Genomic DNA, 17,312 nt, shown 5'->3' with positions numbered 1-17,312 from the left:
AAAACGCTGGTGAAATTGGAGCAAACTCTGGGGCACTTCCACATGTTTGGTTTCCTACATGTTTTATGGAGGCTTTCCATGGACATGATGACTTTTGTACTGTAACTGTGCATCCCAGACATCTAAACACGGGGCATTTTTGACATTTTCAAAAATGTAATAATAAATGATTTCATGTAATTTATAAGCTGTTTTGTACATGGGTCAAATTTTATCAGGGGAATACCTGCACACGCACACGCACGCGCGCACACACGCGCACACACACACACACACACACACACACACACACACACACACACACACACACACACACACACATACGGTAATTGGTTCTAAAAAAGGAACTTATCTCTATTTTAAATGAATTGTTTATAAATAAAATTAAATACACAATGAATAATAACAAATATGTTACTACAATTATTTGAACACTTTATAGTTCTAGTTTTAGCTAAATATAAAAATAAAAATACCTTACATTTTCAAAGAGTTGAAGAAGATAAAAAGCAAATAGTTTAAGTTGAAACCCCCTGAGATGCTCCAGGGTACTCCACTATGAAATGAAGCTTCAGACCCTCTCTGGACGGGAGGGGTTACAGCTGAGACTCTGAGCATCATGTCACAGCACATGTTAAGTTAGTCTGCCAACGCCTTTCCAGGGCCAATATTTTGCTCATACTCATTTTTTTTTCAAAGTATAATCTTTAAAGTTTAAATTAGATCTAAATCAAATCTTAAAAGTTTGAATAAAGTCTTCTAAAGTAATCTTCTTAACCTTCCTTTAAGACATCTGTGTAACATCTGATGCCACATTGTAGGAATGATTTCCTTAAATTCCACCTAAAGTATATTCTTACTAAAATCATCTCTTCTAAAACTTTAGCTTGTTTAAAATTTTAAATCTTAGATCTTATTTTTACAAAAATTCAAGCAGGTCTTGTTTAATAACCATTAACAATGGATGAACCCGTGCAATGAAACATGTTTGTCACAAATCTGTATGTTTAAAAATAAAAATAAAGTAGAAATATGTAATTTGTTTTAAATAGATTCCTATTATGAAGGAAGTCGAACGACACACAGTCATTAATGGCAGCTTCAGGCTATAGGTGATGTGGTGATTTGAAGACCAGATGTTTCTCTTTGGTCAATGGAAACTTGAGTAAAGTCCGTCTTGAGTAAATATTTGACTCTAATGCTTTTGCAGGGTGTTAAAGACCCTACAAGGTTTGTTTTGTTGTTGTTTTGTTGTTTGTTAAGGCAATTATAGTAAAGACTATTAAAACGGCAAGTGTGCAAATGTATAACTCATGTTGAAACATACTCACAAGTGAAAAATTAATATATTTTTTCTTTGTTTGATAAGAAGCTTCATCTGAATCCTTGTACTGCATGATTGTAACATGCCTTATATGATAGTTAAAAAATACCTAGGCCTATTCCAACACCACAGAGAAAATATTTTTTCTTAACAGATCTTATTCTTGATTTTCTAAAATGTCGAAAGAGAAAATAATCTGGTTTAGTTGTATTTTTAAAACATTGCTTTTTCTTAAAATCATTGAGTCAAACGTATTTGGTAGCATGATAGTCATAATGTATTAACTGCAGGTTTATCAGGCTGATAAAAGTAGCATGAACCTATGACATTTATAAAAGTACCGAATAACTTGTGTCAGAAGCCACCAGCTAAATCTTTGGTTTTAAGGTCAAATAAGTATTCCCAGGAGACCCATTGACCCCGGAAGTCACGACTTCTGAAGACCTCACATTTTTGAATCATTCTGGTTGAAAACAAAAAACAACAACAAAACAAACCTTGTAGGGTCTTTAACACCCTGCAAAAGCATTAGAGTCAAATATTTACTCAAGACGGACTTTACTCAAGTTTCCATTGACCAAAGAGAAACATCTGGTCTTCAAATCACCACATCACCTATAGCCTGAAGCTGCCATTAATGACTGTGTGTCGTTCGACTTCCTTCATAATAGGAATCTATTTAAAACAAATTACATATTTCTACTTTATTTTTATTTTTAAACATACAGATTTGTGACAAACATGTTTCATTGCACGGGTTCATCCATTGTTAATGGTTATTAAACAAGACCTGCTTGAATTTTTGTAAAAATAAGATCTAAGATTTAAAATTTTAAACAAGCTAAAGTTTTAGAAGAGATGATTTTAGTAAGAATATACTTTAGGTGGAATTTAAGGAAATCATTCCTACAATGTGGCATCAGATGTTACACAGATGTCTTAAAGGAAGGTTAAGAAGATTACTTTAGAAGACTTTATTCAAACTTTTAAGATTTGATTTAGATCTAATTTAAACTTTAAAGATTATACTTTGAAAAAAAAATGAGTATGAGCAAAATATTGGCCCTGGAAAGGCGTTGGCAGACTAACTTAACATGTGCTGTGACATGATGCTCAGAGTCTCAGCTGTAACCCCTCCTGTCCAGAGAGGGTCTGAAGCTTCATTTCATAGTGGAGTACCCTGGAGCATCTCAGGGGGTTTCAACTTAAACTATTTGCTTTTTATCTTCTTCAACTCTTTGAAAATGTAAGGTATTTTTATTTTTATATTTAGCTAAAACTAGAACTATAAAGTGTAAAGTGTTCAAATAATTGTAGTAACATATTTGTTATTATTCATTGTGTATTTAATTTTATTTATAAACAATTCATTTAAAATAGAGATAAGTTCCTTTTTTAGAACCAATTACCGTATGTATGTGTGTGTGTGTGTGTGTGTGTGTGTGTGTGTGTGTGTGTGTGCGTGCGCGCGTGCGTGTGCGTGTGCAGGTATTCCCCTGATAAAATTTGACCCATGTACAAAACAGCTTATAAATTACATGAAATCATTTATTATTACATTTTTGAAAATGTCAAAAATGCCCCGTGTTTAGATGTCTGGGATGCACAGTTACAGTACAAAAGTCATCATGTCCATGGAAAGCCTCCATAAAACATGTAGGAAACCAAACATGTGGAAGTGCCCCAGAGTTTGCTCCAATTTCACCAGCGTTTTTAACACTACGAGAGAGAATGATTTTCAACTTTCACCTGTATTTTTCTTTGTAATATATATTTATTCAATATACATGTATGTAAAAGTATCACTTTTGTACACAAAATGTATATAGAATCAATATTTGTAATGTTTATAAATATTCACAATGTTTCAGTGAATTTTAGTGATGTGTTTATCATTGTTATTGAGTTTGATGATTTTCCTAGACTAAAGCAATGTTGTTGTCAAAGATATTTGATCTCAAACCATATATAAAGATGTATTTAAAATCTTGCTTGGAGGTTTTGTATAAATGTTAAAGTAAAAATGGAACAGACGGTGTAATTGATAGACTTTAGGTTTAAGCTTTATAAAACCATTTATAAAGGGTTGTATTTCTTTATAAAGGTGTCTGTATGCATAATGAATGTAATCATCTAAATGATTACAACTGTGAGATGAAAAATATGAATTTATTTAAAACTTTTAATTTTAAAGATCTAATGTAAACTGTCATGAAAATATGTTGAATTTTAAAGTTAAAGCCTTACATAGACTGTGGCCATATAATGCTTTGACTGAAACAAGCATTTCTGAAGTCTTAGACTTTGTCTTGTCCATAGAATGCTACCTCCCCCGTCTGCTGTGGCTGTGACACCTCCCTCAACACGTCTTGGTCAGTGAGAGGGAGAGAATGATTTTCAACTTTAAAACCTGTATTTTTCTTTGTAATATCATTTAATGTACATCAATGTAAAAGTAACACTTTTGTCCGCTCTCTGAATTTTTTTTTATATATTCATACAGCTACACTAATATTTGATTCACATTTCATATTTGAAAATAATGTTTGTTGTTGTCTTGTAAAACATCTAATGTATATACATGAATGTAAACGGACCAGTTTTTGTCCGCTCTCTGAAAGTTGTTTTATATTTTAGTAAAATAAATGGTATTATAAATAATATATATTTTGTTTCCATCACATTTAAAATGGAAGTGCACTTCCCTTTATAAAAAAAACAATTGTATATGTGTGTGTGTGTGTGTGTGTGTGTGTGTCAGGAAGAGAGAGAGAGAGGAAAAGCCTGTCGTCCTATAATGATGATAATACAATCTTATTTTGTCACTTGCCATGGAATGCAAAAGCACCTCACGTGGTCTGGACCTCCCTGAAATCACAGCTCAAATTGCCGAGTCAAAGTTCAAAACCATCAGTCTTTCATTTGATCACTACCGAAAACAATCAAAGGTCAGAAGTCATCACCGGAATTTCAAACATGTAACCTCAAAGGTCATATTGCCCTCCAGAGGATACATAAGGTCAAAGGTGACGACAACGTGGGTGGTCGGTGGGGGAGGGGAACAACCTGGGTGGTCCGTGGGGGGAGGGGAACGAAGGGGGCGTGGTAGGTCAAAGGTCACCATCAATCATTTTGACACTTGCTATAGTATATGAACTACTAACAAAGCTTGACTTCAACGATAAAACTAGAAACTCTGTTGATTGGATTACTACAAAAAAGTGTAATATTTTATCCGGCCAGCCTCCACACTGCCATCATCTTGCATTCCGGAAGGGAAAACACAGCTGCCTACTATCGAAAGGATAAGAAAATGCCTCTTCTAGCTAAGGAATCTTCTTGCTGCACAAACTGCCACAGACTTTTACAAAGGATTGCAGTTCTTGAAACAAAGTTATTTGCGGAACCACCAAACCGGACGAATCACACAGCAGAGCTTCATCACGAACGCCCTCTGCACACAGCCGGTGAGTCCCATAAATTTAGTGCTACTCAACAAATAGAGAAACAAGAAACTGATCGACACACTAATCGATGGCACAAACAGGGGACAAGACCCAAACGCACTCGAGACATCAGATTGTCACGAGCTTCATATATTGCTGCCGTTGCATGCTCTACCCCAGACACAAGGATTGCAAACTCTAGTTTCCGACCACCATCGATACATCTCGAAAACAGATTTGAAGTATTAATGAATGAGGGTGATGAATCCCCAAACGTGATGAATGTGATCGAACACAGACTAAATCAGCCCGCAGCTAACACTAATGCTAACAGGCGCTCAAGGTCGAGCAGACAGCGTCGCTCAGCTCAGAGCACAGCCGAGCCAAGGACTCTGATTGTGGGTGACTCTACAGTCAGAAACATTAGCAGCAGAGATACAACTACATACTGCCTTCCACAAGCAACCATTTCTGATGTAAACAGGGAAATTGAGAACATTCTGATGAAACATAAGACTGCAAATCAACTTATAGTTCATGTGGGGAAGAACGATATTCAGAGAGAGTAGTAAGAACTCATGAATTCGGACTTCAATAGACTTTTTGAAACACTTAGAAAACTGAAAGTTCAGCCGTTCATCAGTGGACCACTGCCAGCAAGAGGAACAAATAGGTTCTCAAGGTTGCTTGGGCTTAATACATATCTGCAAAAAACCTGTAACATGAATGGAGTGAACTTCATTGATAACTTCAATCTCTTCTGGAGTCAGAGACAACTGTTTACATCAAATGGCCTCCATCCAAACAAACTTGGTGCAAGAGTGCTAAAGGACAATGTTTATTTTTCCCTTCATCATCCTTCAGCTGTGTGTTTTAACCCACTCAACCTGATACAGAGTATGGAGGACCACAGGACTTCATTTCAGCTCCTGAAAGGACATTCGGTTGACACATCCCACAAGGACAATGATAACACCACGCAGCCACAACAATTGCTCATGGACACACTCCCAGCTGAGCCCTGCCCACAGAGCTCACCACAGACTGACTGTGATGGATTAGCTCCCAAAGATGACTTTGTTGAAAATGGACAGCAAAGCCAGGACAACATACTTCAGCTTCCTATAACACCAGAGCAACAGCCCCTCTCACCGGACATGTCATTCCTCTCTCCAGGATCCCCCCATCTGGGCTTCTCAGAGAAAATGGAGGAACTGATTTTTGTTGGAACTAGACTATCACACTCAATTGCTGCGAGCCCCCAGATATCAACCAAAAAGCGTCGAGCCCCACAACCACCAAAGCCTGTGGGCCCAGCTCCCCCTCCTCCTGTGAGATTTCTTCGGTCACAACGCCAGGGCCCACACCCTCCTCCATCTATTGTAGGTGAACCAAAAACATCTGATTCCAGCTCTCAGTGATGTGTTTTGGGTCCCCGCTATGATAACAGTCAGTTTATCAAATGTTTACAGAACAAGTGGGAACCCAGTGTGTCTGCCTCTTTCTCTATCTCTGTTCTGTTACGTGAAGGCGTAGGCCTTGTAAGGCCGTTTAACAAACTATTATAATCTGCTGCCTGTCACTTGTCAAACTAAGGCCTAGTCCACACGTACACGGGTATTTTATTACCGGAGTTTTTCCTCCTCCGTTTTAAAAAACAATCGCGTCCACACAAGCACGGTTTTAAAAAAAAATCTGTCCACATGAGAACGCAAAACTACGCTATGATTGGCTGCCTGTTTCCACATGGGTCCCATTCACTGCACCGATGCACATTGCACTGACTTAGGGATGCCATGGGCTCAAGTGAAACCCTTCTACAAGTTCCTTTACTTTGGACTCAGTGACAGGTAACTGTACAGGTGCAGGGCCGAAGTGGACTGTATAGCTTCACACATTTGCTTTACTATTTTGTATTATTGCATTCTGGCGCCTTTGTTCTGCAATACAATGAAATAACTGAACATCTGTAGGATATACATGTGATAAGCGCTGTTAGTGGAGTCCACCGCATAGAATCGACTCACGTAAATCAAAAGGAGATGTGGAAAATCTGACATCAAACAAAGGAGAGAACGGCGCGCACTTCAATTTAAAAAAACGAAATCTCCGGTTTCACCATCTACACGACAACGCTGTAACCGGAGTTTCTAAAAATCTTCACCCTGGCCGGAGTTTTCAAAAAAGTCCGGTTTTAGTAACCGGATACAGCGTTTGCGTGTGGACGAACAGCCAAACCGCGTAGAAAAAGCTGCGGTTTTGAAAATACCCGTATTCGTGTGGACAGGGCCTAAGACTAATGTGGGTGAAAAAATTATTACTGTTAAGTTAGCACTTTTAAACATCTGTTCACTTAAGAACAAATCATTTCTAGTCAGCGAGTTAATAACCACAAACAACCTAGATTTTTTGCTTCTAAATGAAACATGGTTAGAAGAAAACTGTAGTGCAACAGTCCTAAATGAAGCAGCCCCTCCTAACTTTACTTTTATGAGTGTTTGCAGAGCAGTTAGGAGAGGTGGGGGTGTTGCTGCTCTTTTTAAAGATGTCTTTCAATGTAAGCAAGTGTCATTTGGTGAATATTTGTCTCTAGAATATCTGGGTATTGTGTTAAAAGGTGCTCCACGCATCCTGCTTATCATTGTTTACAGGCTTCCAAAGTACTCTCCAGCCTTTATTGAGGAATTTACAGAACTGTTATCAATAATTTCCTCAGAGTTTGACTGTTTTGCTATTGCTGGGGATTTTAACATTCACATAGACAATATTGAATCCAGTACAACAAAAGAGCTCATGACTGTTCTTAACACTTTTGATTTGACACAGCATGTAAATGGACCCACACACAATCGTGAACACACTCTAGATTTACTTATCAGCAAGGGTCTAAACATTTCATCGATTGTTATTAAGGATGTGGCACTGTCTGATCATTTCTGTATTTTCTTTGACATATCAATCTCTCCTGCCATTGAAGCTAGATCTGTCTCTGTCAAAAAGAGATGCTTAAATGAGAACACTAATGTGGTGTTTATGAAGGCTTTATCTCTAAAACCAAGCATATCTGCACTCTGTTGTCCTTTAACTCAAAAATTAAGAGTTTAATTGATGATATTGCTTCTCTGAAAGTCAGGAAAAAGAGTGGCAAACAAAAGGCACCATGGAGAAACTCAACAGCAGTTCAAATAATGAAAAGACAATGCAGAAAATCTGAACAAAAGTGGCGGAAGACGAAACTTGTAGTCCATTATAACATCTATAAAGACAGCCTTCATGCTTTCAATGTTAAACTAGGCAAAGCTAGACAGACCTTCTTCTCAAATTTTATAAACAAACACATAAACAACACGCGCACTCTTTTTGCTACTGTAGACAGACTAACAAACCCCCCGAGTCACATTCCCAGAGAAATGCTCTCAGACAGCAAATGCAGTGAGTTTGCTTCCTTCTTCTCAGTGAAAATCAAAAATATCAGAAAGGCAATCAGCACATCCTTGAGTTGCTCTGGGGTCAGACAGATCAGACCAAAACCTCAGAAAGTTACTATGTCTGATTTTGAAACAATTGACAGTAAAATTTTAGAAGACACAGTACAGCATCTTAAAACATCAACCTGCTTCCTTGACGCACTCCCCACTTCTTTTTTCAAAAGTGTGTTTAACTGTTTGGAAGCAGATCTCCTAGAAGTGGTAAACTCCTCACTTCTCTATGGGACTTTTCCAACCGCCCTTAAAACTGCAATAGTTAAGCCTCTTTTGAAAAAGAGAAATCTGGATAACTGGTAAATACTGATACAGGCAAAACATCAATTCTGGTTCTACTCGATCTCAGTGCTGCATTCGACACTGTTGACCACACCATACTTCTTGACAGGCTGGAAAACTGGGTCGGGCTTTCTGGGATGGTCCTCAGATGGTTCCGATCATACTTAGAAGGGAGAGGTTATTATGTGAGTATAGGAGACCATAAGTCTGAGTGGACATCCATGACATGCGGAGTCCCACAAGGGTCAATTCTAGCACCACTCCTGTTTAACCTGTATATGCTGCCACTGAGCCAAATAATGAAAAATAACAATATTGCTTACCACAGCTATGCTGACGACACCCAGATCTACTTAGCACTATCAACTAATGACTACAGCCCCATTGACTCGCTGTGCAAATGCATTGATGAAGTTAACAACTGGATGTGCCAAAACTATCTTCAGTTAAACAAAGATAAAACTGAAATCACTACATTTGGAAACAAAGATGAAATTCTCAAGGTGAACGCATACCAGTAGGGTGGACTATTGTAATGGCCTTCTCACCGGCCTTCCCAAAAAGACCATTAGACAGCTGCAGCTCATACAGAACGCTGCTGCCAGGATTCTGAGCAGAACCAGAAAATATGACTATATCACACCAGTCGTCAGGTCTTTACACTGGCTTCCAGTTACATCTAGGATCGTTTTTAAAGTACTACTACTTGTTTATAAATCTCTCAATGACCTAGGACCTCAATACATCGCCGATATGCTAATTAAATACAAACCCAACAGATCACTCAGATCAGCAGGATCAAGTCAGTTAGAAATACCAAGAGTTCACTCAAAGCAAGGAGAGTCTGCTTTTAGCTATTATGCCAGCCGCAGCTGAACCAGCTTCCTGAACAGATCAGATTTGCTCCAACAGTAGCCACATTCAAATCCAGACTCAAAACACATCTGTTCAGCTGTGCATTTACTGAATGAGCTCTGAGCCACTGTACGTCCGACTGATTGCACCTTATCTATGCATCATTTTTTAAATATTTTTTTATAACTGTTTTAGTTTACCTGTTCTTTTCTTTGGTTATCATCATTTTATTACTTTTAATTCTCTTTACATTGTATTCTTTTTCTTATGCATTTTTTAGCCCTATTTTAATTCATTTCTATGTAAAGCACTTTGAATTGCCATTGTGTATGAAATGTGCTATATAAATAAACTTGCCTTGCCTTAAAATATTTTGTCAATAAAATACAATTATTACCTTTTTGAAATAAAATAATGGCATTTTTTAACATTAAAATACACACATTTTTGATTTTGACAACAAACACGTCGCTAATGCAGCTATACAGCAGTTCAAAACAGAATAATAATGTATAATAATGTCTGAACATTGACTCTCAGCCTATGACTTATTTACCCTTTTCTCGTGGTTTATCAATATAATTAATAAAAGTATAGAATAGAATATAATATTTTTAATAGGGGCTCATTGTAACCTGCCTTGCACCTGCGTGACTGAGATCTAACCGCGGCTCGCCTCTTCTGCTGTCAGATCAGCATTAAAGAACAATCTCAACTGATAAAAGATTACAATAATATCAGATTTGTCTTATTTTAACTAAACACCAAAAACAGAGATGAAAAATAAACTTATGTAAGAAATCTACTTGTGCTATGGTTAAATACACGTTCAGTGATATCTTGATTTTTAAATTTTGGCTCTCTATATAATGTTGATATGGCAACTAGTGAATACAGTTAAAATACAACGTTTGGTCATCCTAGCGTGTGTATAAAGTGTTAAAAGATGTATTTGCCCAGCTTCCTCTTTTCAGCCTAATAAATATGAGTTCAGTGAGTGACTCTGACACGGCTGATGCTTTCTGACCTCCAGATCTGACTCTACGAGACTCTTTCATCACACAAACTCAAGATCGGCACTAAGGTAAATCTGCATCCTCTACAAATGAAGAAATATCGGAAACACTTTACAATACGGCTGCGCTAATATGCATTAATTCATGCTTAACTAATGCACAGATAATCATGAGTTAATGTATTACTAATGGTGAACTAACCCATTTATAAATGATTACTGCATCAGACACTAATGAAGATTATACATCATTAATAGATTAAGTAATCATTAAATAGTTATTAGTTAAATGTGTCATAATGTATTAATTCCATATTATATGTAAGGGATAATGTCCACCCAGCCGGTTGTTATCGCAGAATAAACCCCTCAAGAGTGATCAGGACCCTGAGGCGAAGCGGAGCGTCACTCTGAAGGGGTTTATTCTGTGATAACAACCGGCTGGGTGGACATTATCCCGCTTATTACACGGCTACTAGTCTCAAATAAATTAGACACTAAATATTGTCTTGAGATTAAATATTGTATTAGCTCTTACGCGAAGCTTCTGCAAAGAAAAAGAGTTCCAACCTGCTTTAAGCCTTTATCTCAAAAAAGGCAAAGATGGCGCCGTATTATGGCGACACGCTACGAGTTGCTCTCCCTATAGTTTGTGTATTTCTGTTGTTTTCAGATATTGTCTTGTGCGTACAAAAGAGTAGGATTGTATATGACCGACAGACCCTCTTGGACATTAGAAATTGTGTTCCCAATAACATGGTTTTAACCGGCTTACCAGTGGATTTTGTGCGGAAAACAACAAACAGACAAGGACATAGAGCTGGATCTAAACAGCGGAAAAGGGGAAGGCGAGCCGGCGTTTTGGTTAGATGGCGGCGGCGTTCAAACCGACCTACCATTCCTACCATACTGCTGGCGAACCTGCAATCCATGGGGAACAAGCTGGATGAGCTCCACAGTCGCATTGGTTCAAGCAGGGATCTGCGAGAGTGCAACGCATACTGTTTCACTGAAACCTGGCTGGGTCCGAACATCTCTGACAGAGCCATACAACCCGCTGGCTTCTCTGTGTATCGCCTGGATCGTGACATTGAGAGCACGGGTAAAACAAAAGGAGGTGGTGTTTGTTTTTTCATAAACAATTCCTGGTGTACAAACGTGGAAGTTGTTTCAAAATTGACTACCTCAGTGCTCGAACATCTGACGATCAAGTGCCGTCCATTCTATCTACCCTGTGAGTTTCCATCTGTGCTTCTCACTGCTGTTTATATTCCACCAGATGCCCCTGCTGCATTAGCGTTAGATGCACTGTATGATTCCGTCTCGAAGCTAGAGAACCAGCACCAGGATTCATTCCCAATCATAATGGGTGATTTTAATCATTGCAATATGAAAAAGGTTCTCCCCAGGTATTACCAACTTGTCACCTGTCCCACTAGGGGCGATCGGACTCTCGACCACTGTTATACACCACTAAGAGATGCCTATAGGTCTGTTCCGCGACCACACTTTGGAAAATCTGACCACCTGTCGGTGCTCCTGCTGCCGGTTTACAAACCGAAGTTAAAGCGTGAGCCACCAGTCGTGAGAGAGGTCAAGTGTTGGACTGCTGAGGGTGAGTCCGAACTTCAGGAATGCTTTGATTTAACGGACTGGTCAGTGTTTAAAGATAATGCTACAAATTTAGAAGAATACGCAGACCATGTGACAGGCTATATAAAGTACTGTATGGATGTGTGTGTACCCCATCGGACTGTGCGATCATTCCCAAATCAGACGCCGTGGGTGAACAGCGATGTTCGTCAGTGCCTAAGGGAGAGGTCTGCAGCATTTAGTCTAACGACATGGTTAGGTACAAGACCTCTAGATACAGGTTAAGATCAGCCATAAAAGCTGCTAAAAAGCATTATGGAAACAAGCTAGACAGCGACTTTAGCGCCAGTGATCCCCGCCGACTTTGGAAAGGTATGCAGGAGTTGACGGATTACAAAGCTTCTTCATTAGCAATGTTAAAAGATCCTCCTGCTTCATTTCCGGAGGAGCTAAATTCATTCTATGCTCGCTTTGAAGTAAATACAGCGGAAGATGTGATCCTTCCGGAGGACGATGACATCTTACAAGTCACAGTGGCTGAGGTGTGCAAAGCTTTTAAAAAAGTGAACGCGCGCAAAGCCGCCGGCCCGGACGGTATCCCCTCTAGGCTCCTTAAGATGTGCGCTACACAGTTGTCACACGTTTATACAGATATATTCAATCTGTCTTTAAAACTGCGCTATGTGCCCAAATGCTTTAAAAAAACCACCATCGTACCAATACCGAAGAAAACCACTGCTATTTGTTTAAACGATTACAGACCCATCGCACTGACGTCAGCAGTAATGAAGTGTTTTGAGAAACTGGTTGTAGCCTACATTAATTCTTGTCTCCCTCCTTCCTTGGACCCCTTACTACTTGCATACAAACACAACAGATCAGTGGATGATGCTATCTCAATTGCTCTGCATACTGCTTTAGTCCATCTGGAAAAGAAAAACACCTATGTTAGGATGCTGTTCATAGACTTTAGCTCTGCGTTTAACACAGTGGCACCATCGAGACTGGTGCTAAAACTCAGAGATCTGGGACTGAGCAGTTCAATCTGTAGCTGGGTGTTGGATTTCCTAACTAATAGACCACAGTCAGTGAAAATAGGTGATCTGACGTCATCTACTCTGGTACTTAGGACAGGAGTCCCCCAGGGCTGCTGTATCAGTCCCCTGTTATACAGCCTTTTTACACATGACTGCACTGCAAGATATGAGAATAACAGCATCATCAAGTATGCAGATGATACAACCGTGATAGGCTTCATTAGTAACAACAACGAGGACTCCTATAGGCAGGAGGTGAGAGAACTGACTACATGGTGTCACAATAACAACCTTGTCCTGAATGTCAACAAAACTAAGGAGATCATCATTGACTTCAGGAAGAACTTGTGCATTCATAAACCACTCTGCTTGATTGATTCACCTGAGGAGATAGTCGACAATTTCCGTTTTTTGGGCATACATATTACTTCCACTCTATCATGGTCTTTCAACACAATGTGCACCCTGAAGAAAGCTCAGCAGAGACTATTCTTTTTGAGGAGACTTAAAAGCTTTGGAGTGAGTACAACATCTCTTACTAACTTTTATAGATGCACCATTGAAAGCATCCTGACTGGCTGTATCATAGTATGGTTAGGCAATCTGTCTGCCCGAGATCTCAAACCCTTAACAAGGATTGTCTAGGCAGCTTCCAAAATTATTGGGGCTGACCTTCCTCTACTACAAAACATTTACCCTGTCTGCTGCAGAGTCTATCATTAAGGACGTAAATCATCCAGCCCATCATCTCTTTTCATTACTTCCCTCTGGTAAACGTTACCGGAGCATCACTTGTCGCACAACACGTCTTAAGGACAGTTTTTTTCCCCAGGCTATTAGACTGTTGAATGGTCAGTGACTTGAACTCATGATCTTTTTAATATATTTGCTGGTGCCATCACTATGGTACTCCTATGTGACACAGATTTTTAGATTTATATTTTAAAGAGATTCATTGTATTTCTTGTTTGCGCTTGTATTAGGTTTTGCATGTATAAATGTTGTCTTTGTGTACGTAGCTTTTATGTATGTATGTAAGTAGTTTTTACGTCTGCGGCTTATATGTTTGCATGGAAGCTCTCTGTTGGTCAGTATTGTTATATGTGTTTGGTTGTCATGACATAGGTCATGTCTTTGTATGGTTCTCCCCATCACCTCTTATATTATTTAATTATTTATTTATTTTTGCCTACTTTAGTGTTTTTTAAGATCTTCTGTGTTTTTTTATTATTAGATTTCCCTTTTTACCCCTTGCAACTTGTGGCAAAAGCTTTTCACTGTATTGCAAAGTATATGTGACAATAAATCTAAATCTAATCTAATCTAATCTTATCTATTGCTGCTAAATGTTGGAAATGAATGCTGAAAGGGTTAGTTCACCCAAAAATGAACTCAAGCCTATGATTTACTCACCCTCAAGTCATTATAGGTGTTTATGACATTCTTCTGTCAGACAAATACAATCAGAGTTATATTTAAAAAGTCCAGGCTAACGTTAATCCCAGCAGTAGTTGGAGCTGTTTTTGAAGTCCATAAAAAATGCAGCTGTCCGTCAAATAACGTGCTCCACACGCAGAGGTGTAGTGGTAAAAAAAGAGGTGGGTAAACTATAAATTCTGGGTGACTGCATCGTGGTCACGGTAAGGTGGGCCACTGCCTACCGGTGTATGCAGCCCGATCTCACGGCAATTCGTAGTAAAACCAGGTGGCTAATATGAGCACATATGAGAGAACACACTAGAACATATTCACATTAAACAAGCTGGAATCAAAGAATTTGACTTTTGTCTTAAAAAATTACTTAAGCCGACTAATCGATTATCTAAATAGTTGTCGGTTTCAGTTTTTGCCAATTGCTATGAGGTGGGTGCAGATTAATGACAGAAGGATGAATTTGGTGCCACATATTTTAATTTAAAGAAAACTCAGTTTCTGTAATTAACAGAAGAAAGACTATATAAGTTGGACTGTAGTTTCCACAAGTGTTTAGCCAAATGGCTGCCGACATTAACAGACGATTTTGCTAAACTAAAAACAATAAAACCAAAAATGTTCTTTTTGAACACAAAATACACTGCATCATTACGTTTTTTTTTACAGGGTTTCAACATGCTCTCTACATTAAACCAGCTGCCTGTGATTAATTAATATCACAACAATGTCCAGAGTGCCTCTTTGTCCACTTGAAAAGTGATTGAAAAGTGTCACAAGCTGATTAAATGTACTACAAATGGATAATTGTCATTTTGAAAATTTCTGGATATCCATTTTTGAATCTGGGTTGCGTGTCGTCAGTATGAATGATTCGTTCATTTTGAACAAATCTTTAATATGACTCGGGACTACCGAGCTGTCTCAGAGAGTAATTCGTTCATTTTGTGCTGACTGCGCGTGCGCATTACGCAACATATGGGTTCTGATTGTTCTGATTCTGAATCGACAGGTGAGATCCGAGTCTTTTGTTCTTCCTGTCAGTCCCATAGAGACGGGAAGAGAAAAGATTGGTTCATTTTGCTGAACGAGAATCAAAGATCCGAGTCAGTAAAATGATCCGAACTTCCCACTACTCTCACTGACAGTTGTAGCGCAATATAAAAGAGTTTGTCTAACTGTACATATGAAACTAAATATAAAACTAAAACGACATAAGCTTAATTTACAATGTCTTAGGAACTGTAGGCTATTTAGAAGTGGATAAACTCTATTTAGAGGTGGATAAACGCACTTTGGAGGTGGGTAAAGGCTATTTCTGAATTTTGGGAGGTGCGAAAACTGCGTTTACGTCCGTTTAGCCTCCACTACATCCCTGTCCACACGGCTCCGATGGGTTAATAGAGCCTTCTGATTCAAATCGATACGTTTGTGTAAGAAAAATACCATATTTAAAACTTTATAAAGGAAACCCGCCTTTAAGTCTTCCATTGTAGCAGGGCCGGCGTTTGCTATAGGCGAGCTAGGCGGTCGCCTAGGGCGACAATTGTGTTAGGGGCGCGAGCGCGCTCTAGTGCCGCCCATTACTACCCATTAAGCATAGAATCGGAACAAGCGAAATACAACATAATGTTCATTAAACATGATCATCATAGGGCGCCCCCTCAGCCACACGTTTAATTACTTATCAACCTGATTATTAGATTGAATTGATGGTGATTATTGATTATTGGTTCAGGCGTTAGGTCAGGCAAGTGCTCATCTTGCGCGTTCATCAAAAATGAGGCGTCTAAACCCCGCGGATGCACAGGGACGGAAAAAGAGAAAGGAAGAAAATCGGAAGAAAGCCCAGTATAGAGGTTAGTCTTCTTATCTCAGCCAATAAGTTGTCAAACAAAATAAAATGACTTAGTATCAATCTTATCAACTAATATTTATTTTATAAATATTATTAATATTGTCACCAAGCTATCACTTGCTAGTTTTCTACATAATTACTATACGTATTGCAAACATAACTTCACTGCCAATAATCTACAATAACCTATATGGATGTCATTTAAATATCAAAAGTCCAGTTCGTTATGAATATGGATAACGTATGCATGTTATTTATGAAAAGTACAAACGCTCTCTGCGTGGGTGTCGGAAGGAAATAAATACGGCCTCTCGTTTTTTTGTTTTTTTTACTGGAGAGACTAACGATAGATACCATATTATTTACATTAAACACAAATATGCTGTGTTCACCTAGTTCTTTACAGTGGCTGTGGTGTAGTGGTAAGACGCACAGCATCAAGATTTGATGCAGATCGATCAGAGGTTCGATTCCACCTTTTGCCACACTCACTCTATTCCCTTTTCCCATCACATATCAGATCGGAAAGGCATTTATTTTCAATAAAAAGTGAGAAATTGTTTGAAAAGTGGAAATAAAGCGTCGAACGTGTTTTATAATAAGTGCTTCTCGGTTAGGGGTAGGCCTAGGAAAACAGACGTGCTGAATTAGAGACGATAAAAGTGAGTGGGGCGGGGTGGGGGGCGCAAATCTCCATCTCGCCTAGGGCAACCAAAGAGCTAGAGCCGGCCCTGCATTGTAGCCATGGCTGTTTAAATATTTAACAGCCACAAGATGGCGCCAGTGTTAAGCACAGAAGTAGTACCGGTCAAGATAACTCGTAGTACCCGTATGAGCGGGTGTTATCTGGAAATAACATACCGCTGGAATGCGCGATTGACCAATCAGAGTCAAGTATTTCACAGAGCCGTGTAATAATAACTAATAATGTTAATTAACGTGTTAATCACCACAATGGGTCAAAGCCATGCATTTCATCTTCCAGTCGT

This window comes from Pseudorasbora parva, chromosome 1 (genome assembly GCF_024679245.1).
Source record: "Pseudorasbora parva isolate DD20220531a chromosome 1, ASM2467924v1, whole genome shotgun sequence".
NCBI classification, from domain to species: domain Eukaryota; kingdom Metazoa; phylum Chordata; class Actinopteri; order Cypriniformes; family Gobionidae; genus Pseudorasbora; species Pseudorasbora parva.
This window is presented reverse-complemented; position numbering follows the sequence as displayed.